The sequence below is a fragment of the Ochotona princeps genome, chromosome 8 (assembly GCF_030435755.1).
Source record: "Ochotona princeps isolate mOchPri1 chromosome 8, mOchPri1.hap1, whole genome shotgun sequence".
In the NCBI taxonomy this organism is placed as follows: domain Eukaryota; kingdom Metazoa; phylum Chordata; class Mammalia; order Lagomorpha; family Ochotonidae; genus Ochotona; species Ochotona princeps.
Window position 1 is genome coordinate 2,490,658 of NC_080839.1, and position 11,922 is coordinate 2,502,579.

At 45.3% G+C, this 11,922-nt stretch overlaps 1 pseudogene; it reads left to right on the plus strand.

Moving 5' to 3' along the window:
• The first annotated feature begins 6,536 nt into the window (after positions 1 to 6,536).
• On the plus strand, positions 6,537 to 10,899 carry LOC101527923 (solute carrier family 2, facilitated glucose transporter member 1-like; annotated as a pseudogene).
• The last annotated feature ends 1,023 nt before the right edge of the window (positions 10,900 to 11,922 follow it).

Below are 11,922 nucleotides of genomic sequence, written 5' to 3' on the forward strand. Positions count from 1 at the left end.
AGGAAGCTACATCCACCAGTATGTGTATAGGCTGATGCAGGTGACTAAACAGAACCGCATACTAGCTGCTATACAGAAAAGTCAAGTTTGAGGTCACCCCAGGTAAGATTTCTTTGCGGACTCCTCAACTAGAATCGTGGACTTAGGCCCTGGCCACAGGGAAAACACAGGCTGTGTGGTGTGATCTTTGAGCGCATGTATGGGAACTGGCCCTCAGGTGCTGATGCCTGTGTGATCAACAGCATGGCCAGGTGCACATGAGGGACAAATCAGCTAGTTCATCTAGGAAAACAGGGCATGTCAACCGCCTCCTCAGAGGATGGAAAGCAAAACAGGTTAGACAACTCTTCCTGGCTAAGCTTTGCGGTATGTCCCTGGGCTTGTGGATGCACTAAGGTGGGTGCTGTCAACCAATAGACCTTGGAAAGATTTTCTCAATCCTAATACAGCAAACCAACAACTTCTCAGCAGTATCACAACCACACAAGTAACACCCTCAGAACACTCTTCTCCACGTCAGGGTTTCTAATGCATCATCAAATGATGGTCTCCAACCCCAGTCTTGATGTAGTTTAACAAGGAGGATACTAGAGAGGAAAAATAAGACTGAAGCACATGTCCCATCCATGTTCTCTGGCACCTGGCATCCTGCACCCTAATCAGAGGCCCACATGGGCATGCACCGCTCTCGCTGGTGTAGGCAATATTTTAAATAATATTTAAAAGTTAATAAATCTTTCAAGCAAACAAACAAACAAAAAGAATTCCAGATGAAAGAAAGTATAGGCTGCATTGCAGTCTGCGCATGTGCACTGTCAGTTGCTGGGGAAGGGAACTGCAGACAGGACGGGCAGGGAGAGAGCACCCTGATGCCAACCCCTCTTAGCCTGGCACAGGGAACTCAGCAGAACGTATGTAAACGGCAGAGCAAAAGTGAGGTTGTAACCCTGCGGGGTTGACCCTGTAGGTGAAGACCTGAGAGAGGCAAATTCTGCATCCTTTTCCACATGCTGAGTCTGGGCACTTCTGACTGTTAGCGCAGATCAGCCAGCAAGCACTGCTTTGTTTTGGGGGGTTTGTTTTGTTTTTAAGATTTATTTTATTTGAAAGATATGTTTTACAAAGAAAGGGAGGAGAGAAAAAAGATCTTCCATCCAATGATTCAATTTCCAAATGGCAGATTGGCCAATGCTGAGTTGATCAAGGCTGGGCATCTCTAGGAGCTTCTGGGTCTTCAGGTTTTTTGACAAAAAACAAACAAACAAACAAAAAAAACCATGCAGAGGCATAGACCTAAAGAACAGAGTCAGGGGTTAGACTAGTGATTCAGGTGATGGGTAAGGGGACCATGTCCCATAGCAGAGGTGTAGGATGGGAAATTAGCCTAGTGGTTCAGGTGTTGGGTAAGGTGACAGTGTCCTATAACAGAGGTGTAGGGCAGGAAGTTAACCAATTGGTTCAGTTGTTGGGTAAGGTGACAGTGTCCTACAACAGAGACTTAGGGCAGGAGGTTAGCCTAGTAGTTTGGTCGTTGGGTAAGACTCCCATGTCCTATAGCAGAGCTGTAGGTTGGGAGACTTGGAATGAGTTCCAGGTTCCTGGCTCTGTTGACCCACATCCAACTGTTGCAAGAAATGGTTGAGTAAAATAATGGACATGGACCCAGCACAATGCTCAACTGAGTAATCCTCTGCTTGCAAATGTGGGCATCCCTCATGGCCACTGGTTCATGGCCCAGCTGCTCCACTTTCCATGCAACTCTCTGCTTATTTCCTGGCAAAGAATTAGCAATAGCCCCAATCCTTGAGACCCTGCACCCACATGGGAGACTGAGTAGAAGATTATGGATCCACGCTTTGGATTAGCTCAGTTTTGAGAGTCATAGACACTTAGTGAGTGAACCAATGAATGGAAGATTCTTCTCTGTCTCTACTTCTGCTAGAAAATCTGTCCTTTAATTAAAAAGCAATACTTTTAAGATTTTTTTGGAATATATTTTATTATTTTTTTATGATGCAGCTCCATAGGCTCAAGCTTCCTTCCCGCCCCAGTTTGCCTCCTCCCACTGACCTGCTCTATATTATTTTAATTGCATAATCCTTCAGAAACAGCCACAAGCTCATCATTCTGCTGTTTTATTGTATCCCATCATTATAAGCACTGGTAGAAAATCCAGCATCCTATTGTTGAGATATATTTAATAGTTTCATTGGAATCCACCTTTTATTCAGGAGTAGAGATGCATACTAAAATTATCTTCAGGTCTTGATATGATAATCTCTGTTATACAGTTCCTCTAGGTGAATATCTGCACAGGCATGTTTGACTATATATCTATTGATCTTTGATTTTGCATGGAGATTGCTGTATATCAGAGAGAACATATATGTGTCCTTATGGAAATGGCTTATTTCTTTATTATTAATATATTTTTTTGGAAATGGCTTATTTCCCTGAGCAGAATGGTCTCTAGTCAGGACTATTTTATTGCAAGTGATAGAATTTCATTGCTTTTAGTGGCTGAGTAGTATTCCATGGAGTAGATAGATGTACCACAGTTTTCTTATCCATTCCTCTTCTGATGGACATCTGGGTTGTTTCCATGTCTTCGCTATCGTAGAGTGTGCTGCAGTAAGTATAAGAGTACAGTTCACTTTTCATATGCATATTTCATTTCCTTTAGATTTATTCTCAGAAGTAGGAATGATTGGATCATATGGAAGATTGATTTTTCGGTTATCTTAGCACTTCCATACTAACTACTGTAGTGGCAGTACTAACCAACATTGAGGGAGGGTATCCTTTTCCCCACATCTGCAGGTGTTATTAGTAGAGTTATGAGTGTAGGCCAATCCCATGGCAGTTAGGTGGACCGTCAATTTAGTTTTTTTTTTTAGATTTATTCATTTTTGTTGGAAAGTTGGATATACAGAGAGGAGGAGAGACAGAGAGGAAGATCCTCCATCCGATGATTCACTCCCCAAGTGAGCCGCAATGGCCGGTGCTGTGCCGATCCGAAGCCAGGAACCAGGAATCTCTTCCAGGTGTCCCACGTGGGTGCAGGGTCCCAAAGCTTTGGGCCATCCTCGACTGCTTTGCCAGGCCACAAGCAGGGAGCTGGATGGGAAGTGGAGTTGCTGGGGGTAGAACCGGTGCCCATATGGGATCCCGGCGCATTCAAGGTGAGGACTTTAGCCGCTAGGCCACGCCGCCGGGCCCCGTCAGTTTAGTTTTTGAATTTCCCTGATAGCTAGGCAGTCTGAGCATCTTTTCATATATCTATTATTAGCCCTTTAAATTTGTTCTTTTGGAAAATATTTATGCTTCCTTGACCCATTTCTTCAGAGGGTTGTTTGTTTGACTGTTGAGTTTCTGAAGTTATTTTTGTAAATCCTGGATATGAATCTCCGACCAGTGGTGTAGTGCAAAGCTTCTCTCCCATTCAGCTGGTTGTTTCTTCACTTTGCGGATCAGTTCCTTTGCTGCGCAGAAGCCTCTCAGTTTGATGTATTCCCTTTTGGTTATTTTGGCTTTGCTTGCCTGTGCTTTTGGTGACCTTTGTAAGAAATTTTCCCAGCCCCTATATCTTGGAGAGTGCTTCCTGTTTTGGTCTAATAGTTTGATGGTGTCTGAATGCATATTTAGGTCCATTTAGATCTGAGTTTTGCATAAGGTGACCGGATCAGCACTGTAAGGTAACAGGCAAAGCCACTATCTGCAATGCTCGTATCCCATGTGGTAACCAACTTGTGTCTTGGCTGTTCTGTAATTGACGCAGTCCCTTGCTAATGGCCTGCCAAATGCAGTGGAAGATGACCCTGGTTTTTGGGACCATCCCACCTACATGGGGAGACCCAGCAGCAGCTCTTGGCTCCTGTCTTAGGACCCCCAATGCTGGCTGACAGTTCGGAGAGGTGAATGAGTTCATGCAAAATCTCTAACTCTTTGTAATTCTGACTTTGAAATAAAGAATGAATACCTTCCACTACCAACTAAGAAAGTGCCACATAAAAGGTTTTATCTAGTACTCTCTGTGCAAGTATTAGAAAAGATGGACAAGTTTGTTATAGTCCTTCAGAACTCTCCTTTCCCAAACAAGCTTGCAATTAGAGATTCTTGTTGTCTTGTAAGGAAATTTCTACCACAACATTGTCCACAAAATTTAACACAAAATTGAACCCAAAATCTGTGATTGAACCCATAGCGTGATTGTAGGCTACAATTGGTGTGATTACTCTAAGACACATGGTTAGATTTACTCTCAGAATTCAACTCATGGCGTTCTCATTGCTAATTAACATGTGAGCAGGTTGAAGCTCCAGTCAGAAGCCCAAACAACTGTATTAATCAGCACCATTTCTTTTAAATCACTGTTAAGTGTCTCTGTTAAATAACATTGCCTCTCTGAGCTCATGATGATCTCGGATGATTAAAAATCATTTGGCTAATATCTGCAATACAGTAAGCACTGGCTTCTGCAGAAGAAATGAGACAAAATTTCCAACTCTCACATTAAATAGAATAAGTTAAAGGACATTAAGTTAGTGCTTCCCCAGGGGTACAATAGATGCATTCTATTGTCATTCTCTTTCCAGATTTTATCCCAGCAGACAGATGCTGACAAGTTGTATGTGAACAAGCACTGGAAAGGTTTCTGGAGTAGGGTTGTAAAAAACTTCAACTAAAATGTTTACTCCTTTTTCTCCAATGCATTTCATTAACAATTCACACGCTTGTTGAACTGTGGTATTTTGACTTCATATTTTGTGTTTGCTTGCTTTTCTACTTTTCTTAGGTTCCAAAACAATGATTTTCCTTTACCACATAGATAGTCTCTTTGTTGAAGTTTTTAACGAGTCTTTTTTACAAATGGCTTGGTAATAAATTTGCTGAACTGTGACTGTACAGGATGACACCAACATCAGCCCTGAAGATTGAGGAGACCCCTACCATTTTAGACCTGCCACTGCTTTAAATGCTTATTTCCCTTAGGCTTTGCCTTCCCAAGTTCCAGTCTGGATTTTTTTAGGCTTTCAGTTCCCTTATGTTTTGGTTTCAGTTTCTGACTCTTAAGTCCACACTCAATTTTGTTCCCTGACAGCCCTATCCATGAATCTCTTGTGGCCCCATGTACCTGGTCCCCTCCTACCATGGCGCCTACCAGTCCCCTCAGCCCTGTACTCCCAATACCTGCGCATATGCTACAAAAGCACACTTTCTTCCTTTCTCTGTCTGGGTCCTCTGCTGTCCCAGCCCTCTTCTCTCTGCTTTCTTGGCTATCCCAAGCCTTGGCTATGGGTTCTCCCATTCTCTGCTCCTGCTTCTCCATATGGCTACCTTCCTCTGTGAAAATAAAGGTATCTGGGTCCTTAGTTCTCCCCCCCGTCCGCCCCATCCTCAGCTCTCCCTATTCCCAGTTCTTGGCTCTGGGCTCTCTGCTTGCCCTCTGGCCCCCCTCAGAGCCCCACCATTCTGTTACTATGACAGGAAGCTTCTGTCATCTCTCTTTCTTGTCTCCCTTCCCACAGCCATCTTCCTCTGCCCTACTTTCTCTCATTTCCCTGAAGCTACCTCCCCTGCTGGCATGAAGCCCTTCCCTGGAGCCACCTCTCCCACTGAAATAAAGACCTCCTGTGTGGTTCATTGTGTCTGGCATCTAGGGATGGCAGGGAAAATTCCTAACAGTGACCAGAAGCCAATGCCAAGAATTATTAAAGAAATTGACTGGGCCCGGCGGGTGGCCTAGCAGCTAAAGTCCTCACCCTGAACGCACTGGGATCCCATATGGACACCGGTTCTAATTCCGGCAGCTCTACTTCCCATCCAGCTCCCTGCTTTTGGCTTGGGAAAGCAGTTGAGGATGGCCCAAAGCTTTGGGACCCTGCACCCACATGGGAGACCTGGAGGAGGTTCCTGGCTCCTGACTTCAGATCAGCGCAGCATCAGTCGTTTCGGTCACCTGGGGAGTAAATCTTCTCGTGAAATATCCTCTTCTCTGTCTCTCCTCCTCTCTGTCCAGTCTTGTACACTTGTCTGACTCTGAAGGCTGGTGTTGCTGGGGGCCCTCTTGTCATGAAACAGAGAAGTCAATAAAGGATGACTTTGACTTAGATCTCTTCCTTTCCACCTTCCTCAAACATTCTCACAGGCTGTAGATTTGGAAAGGAGTGTGTGTGTGTGTGTGTGTGTGTGTGTGTGTGTGTCTGAGAGAGAGAGAGAGAGAGAGAGAGAGAGAGAGAGAGACTGAGACTTCCTTGCTGGGCCTCATTTACATGGGTGAAAACTGGAAGCTACACAACCATTTTCAAAAATTGAATCTAGAGGAGGCTAGAGGCAGGAGGCAGGAGGCTAAGAGGAAGCATGGGCGAGCCTGCGAGATTGAGGCTGCGGGTCCAGGAGCGAGCGCACCAGGGAGCTGGAGGCTGAGTGACTGAAGTCGGAATGAGCCAAAGTCTGAGTCCTGGAGGAGGAGAGAGCCACCAGCCCATCGCTGTCCGTGCACCTGGCACTGCCAGAGTCACCAGCGCAACACAGCCATGGGGCCCAGCAGCAAGAAGGTGACAGGCCAGTCTCATGGTGGCCGTGGGAGGGGCAGTGCTCGACTCCGTGCAGTTTGGCTACAGCACTGGAGTCATCAACGCCCCCAGAAGGTGATTGAGGAGTTCTACAACCAGACATGGATCCACCGCTATGGGGAGCACATCTTGCCCACCAGGCTCACCACGTTCTGGTCCCTCTCAGTAGCCATCTTCTACGTTGGCGGGATGATTGGCTCCTTCTCTGTGGGCCTCTTCGTTAACCCCTTTGGCCGGTGGAACTCCACGCTGATGAAGAACCTGCTGGCCTTTGTATCCGCCGTGCTCAGGGGCTTCACAAAGCTGACCAAGTCCTTCGATATGCTTATTCTGGGTTGCTTCATCATTGGCGTGTACTGTGGCATGACCACTGGCTTTGTGCCCATGTATGTGGGGGAGATGTCACCCATCACCCTGCGTGGAGCCCTGGTTACCCTGCACCAACTGGGCATTGTCATCAGCATGCCCATCGCCCAGGTGTTTGGCCTTGACTCCATCATGGGCAACGAGGATCTGTGGCCCCTGCTGCTGAGCGTCATCTTCGTCCCAGCACTGCCTTCACTATTGTGTCTCTGTTTGTGGAGGAGCGAGCTGGCTGGCGGACCCTGCACCTCATTGGCCTGGCGGGCATGATGGGCTGTGCCGTGTTCATGACCATTGCACTGGCCCTGCTGCAGCAGCTTCCCTGGATGTCCTATCTGAGCAATCGTGGCCATCTTCGGCTTTGTAGCCTTCTTTGAAGTGGGCCCTGGCCCCATCCCATGGTTGATCGTGGCTGAACTCTTCAGCCAGGGTCCTCGCCCAGCTGCTGTTGCTGTCGCTGGCTTCTCCAACTGGACATCAAATTTCATTGTGGGTATGTGCTTCCAGTAAGTGGAGCAACTATGTGGTCCCTATGTGTTCATCATTTTCACCGTGCTCCTGATTCTGTTCTTCTTCTTTACCTACTTCAAAGTCCCCGAGACTAAAGGCCGGACCTTCCACGAGATTGCTTCCGGCTTCCGACGGGGGGGGGGGGGGGGGGGGGCGGGGAGCTAGCCAGAGCGACAAGACACCTGAGGAGCTCTTCCACCCTCTGGGGGCTGATTCCCAGGTGTGAGGCGCCCCACGCCCCAGCCCGGCCTGTTCACTACAACCCCCAGGTCTCCCTGGAGCACAGGCAGCCGGGTGAGACTTCCAGATGGACAGGTCTCAACCAAGCGAGGCCGGGCCTTCTTTCCTTAGCAGCAATGTCCGCAAGCACATTCAGGACTTTCCATGGCACCAGGATTTTAACAAAACCAAGACTGTTGCTCCAATCTATTCCAATGGGCTAGGTTTTATAAGTTTTTTATTACTGATTTTGCTATTATTTTTTAATCAGCCAGAGTCTCCTGTCCCTACACCGCAGGCTGAATGGCTCAGTGCCTGAGTGTGGGGACCAAGCCCTGTCCAGACACTTGCCTTCTCCACCAAGCTAATCTGTAGGGCCGGACTTCTGACCCAGGACACACTAATAGAACTCCGAACTTCAAGGCTTCAACCCCAGAAGGTGGCTGTGGCCACCTACTTCTGCAAGCCTGGCTCTCCCTGCCCTGGGGGGCGGGGTTCAGGCTCCCATAGGATTCACCCACCTCCCTCCCCTTCTCTCTTCCTACTCAAACCACTCAGATTAATCTTTCCTTGCCTGAGACCAGTTGGGAGCACTGGGGAGCAGGGAGGAGAAGGGGATGAGCCAGGCTGGATTGCCAGGTTCTAGCCTCCGTTGCACTGAGGGCCAGATGATCACCTTGAGGGGAGAGCCCCGCAAGGCAGAAACTCACCAGGCAAGAAGACATGGACACTCCTGCCCTGCTGTGTATAGATGTAAGATATTTATATATTTTTTGGTTGTCAATATTAAATGCAGACACTAAGTTATAGTTATATCTGGACAAACCAACTTGTAAATACACCAACACACTCCCTCTGTAACTTACCTAAACAGATATAAATGGCTGGTTTTTAGAAAAAAAATTGAGTCTAAATTGTCTAAAAAAATCAGATGGTATGTGATACTATTCCGAAGAGCAATGCTCTATGTAGCAGAAAATTCTGAGTTCAAGGTACAGCTAAACAGTTCTGCTAGAGGAAAGACCTAAATCAATTCAAATGTATTTATAGGATGGTGATATAACAGATTATGATTCTGTGTTTGATACATATTTGCCCATTTCATTTTTCGTTTATCTCCACTCTGTCCTCTGTTATTCAAATCCACGGCCATCTGTGCCCAACTGCTCAGGAGTATGAAGCATAGCCATTGAAATTATCTCTGGCCTCATAATGATCCAACTGAAAGGTCCATTACGTGTTGGCATTGCTAGAACATACAAGCTAAACAAAAACCGCCCAATGGCTTCCTCATTGGTATTCATACATGCCAAGGCTTTTATAATTTTTACCTTTTAAAAATATTAGCATTTCTATAGGAAATGGAATTAAACTGATAGCATTTCTTGGAATGTACTTACAGTTAACAGATGTGTTTGAAAAAAATGTAGTTTTCGAGGAGGAAGAGAAGGATATTTGCACAACAAATATTTAGAATTATATGTAATATTTCACATGCAGGTTTGCATATGAATCTATCCATGGTCTTCACAGAGTCCAAAGAGACTATATATTTTAAAAAAGCTAATTATGGATTTCACTTTTTTCACCAAAATAAATTTATCTTTTGTTTTCTTTTCCCTGAGTTTCTTGAAGTACGTTCTTATGCATAAGTGTGTGATGTATTCAATTGTCTATAAACAATGCCCACTGTATGGGAGATGTGACGTATGACTATGTACATGTCCCCCTCTCCATCACCAACCTACTTCTCATTTATGCACAACTGTAATAAGTGCACAGAGCCACATACCAAGTGACAAGCAAACAGAAGGTGGGTTTCACTCCAGTCGTATTTGGTTCCAAAACCCAAAATACATTGATCCCAAGTTTTCTCAGAAGAACTACTCATAGCTTTAGCATTGATAAAGAGATTTTTCTCATCTTGTAAGAGGGAGAAGGAAAGAGATTAGACCATTTATAACACTCTGATGTGAATGTCCCAAGTTTTAATGAAAGAATATCAGAGCAGACTAGAGAAAAATATTAATTAATTAATTAAGTTGTTAAATGCTTCTTTTAATCTCAGGGCTCAGGCTTTCTTTGAAAAGCTCATATTGCATGTTGAGCTATGTAAAATTAACTGTTCATTTTCATTCAATGTTTGCTTAAAATGCAGGTTCATACATCCAAATTTTGCCTCCATTAGAATCAGTGTAGCTGTTTTTGAGCCACAAGGTATTTTTAAATTCACATCTGGTTTACACAGATAGCCTACATTAATTTTTAAAGAATTATCTATCTTTTTGGAGAGGCATATATGCAAAGTGGAGGAGAGACACAGAGGAAGACCTTCTGTCCAATCATTCATTCCCCAAGTGGCTTCAATAGCCAGAGTTGAGCTGATCTGAAGCCAAGAGCCAGGAGACTCTTCCTGGTCTCCAACTTCGGTGCAGGGTCCCAAGGCCTTAGGCCATCATTGACTGCTTTCCCAGGCCACAAGCCGGGAGCTGGATGGGAATCAGAGCAGCCAGGATGCTGACATGTGCCCATATGGAATCGAAGTGTATGCAAGGCGAGGACTTCAGCCATTAGGCTACTGTGCAGGGCCTGAGAGCCTACATATTTTTAAAAATATATTTATTTCAAGGACAAAGTAACAGAGAAAGAAAGAGAGACAGACAGAAAAAAAATGTCTTTGTCCCCTCATCCCTGGGTTTACTCACCAAATGGTCTCAGTGGTTGAAGTTGAGCCAAGCTGAAGCCAGGTGCCTGGAATTATTTAAAGTTCCTCCTGCCCCTGGGCAGGGGGTCACACAGTAGGAGGAGAGAGATCTCTTTCTCATTCACTCACTTTCTCTCACCTTCTCTCTTTTTGTAACTCTGCCTTTACAAAAAAATAAAAATAATTTGTTACTTAAAAATTTACACTTAGTGCGTGACGTGGTAGTCTAGTGGCTTAAGTCATCTTGCACTCTCCAGCATCCCATATGACCACCAGTTCTAATCCCAGAGGTCCTGCTTCCCATCCAGCTCCCTGCTTGTGGTCTGGGAAAGTAATGCAGGACAGCCCAAAGCCTTGGGAGCCTGCACCCATGTGGGAGACCCACAAGAGACTCTGGGCTCCAGGTTCCTGGCCTCACATTGCAGCTGCTCCAGCCATTGAAGCTACTTGGGTAGTGAATCAACGAATGGAAGATCTTTCTCTCTGTCTCTCCTCCTCTCTGTATATCCATCTTTGCAAGAAAAAGAAATACAATCATTAAATAAAACAAAATTTACAGGAGGAGAGACAGAGAGGTAGATCTTCCGTCCAATGTTTCACTCCCCAAGTGAGCTGCAACGGCTGGTGCTGCGCTGATCCGAAGCTGGGAACCAGGAACCTCTTCCAGGTCTCCCACATGGGTGCAGGGTCCCAAAGCTTTGGGCTGTCCTTGACTGCTTTCTCAGGTCACAAGCAGGGAGCTGGATAAGAAGTGGAGCTGCTAGAATTGGAACTGGTGGCCATATGGGATCCTGGTGCGTTCAAGGCGAGGACTTTAGCCTTTAGGCCAAGCCGCCGGGCCCTGTGACTGTTGTTACATGGATGCCAACATCATTCTTTTTAAGAAGTTTCTTTAAAAGATTTATTCATTTATTTATCTATTCATATATTTATTTATTGAAAAGGAAGAATTATAGGGAGAAAGAGAGACACACATCCACACATCCACAGGCTCACTTTTTTTGTTTTTTGTTTTTTTTTTTTGCTTTCCCTGGCCACAAAGAGGGAGCTGGATGGGAAGTAGAGCAGCCGGGACTTGAACACTAGGGAAGCTGGTGCTTGAAGATAGAGGATCAGTCTGCATTACCAGGGTGTGGACCCTTTAAGTAGTTCCTTAAGCATTCTGGAGTATATTGGAAAAGTTTTCAAGATGTGTCTCTCTTCAATATCAGTGTTATTTTGAAGCTAGACAGATTATTTTTTTTTTTTGGACAGAATATTGCTTCAAAAATTTGGAAATGGAGACGGCTGTGAGTGTTGGTAGTTGGTATTAGCCGTAATATTTCGAGCCTCCCTCAAACATTGTGTGGCTACTTTTGAAGTTGCTGCCAAGAAGTGCAATGTACTTTGTATTTTTAGGTGAAATGTTGTGGGAGAAAGTCAGCTTCATGTTATTCTTTATGCTCTAGGAAAAGGAGCCATTTCAGAACGCCTGTAAGAGGAAGCATCGGGGGTTGCTATGGGACTATGCCCTGCTTTTGTATGGGATTTGCGGGGTGCTGATATGAGTAT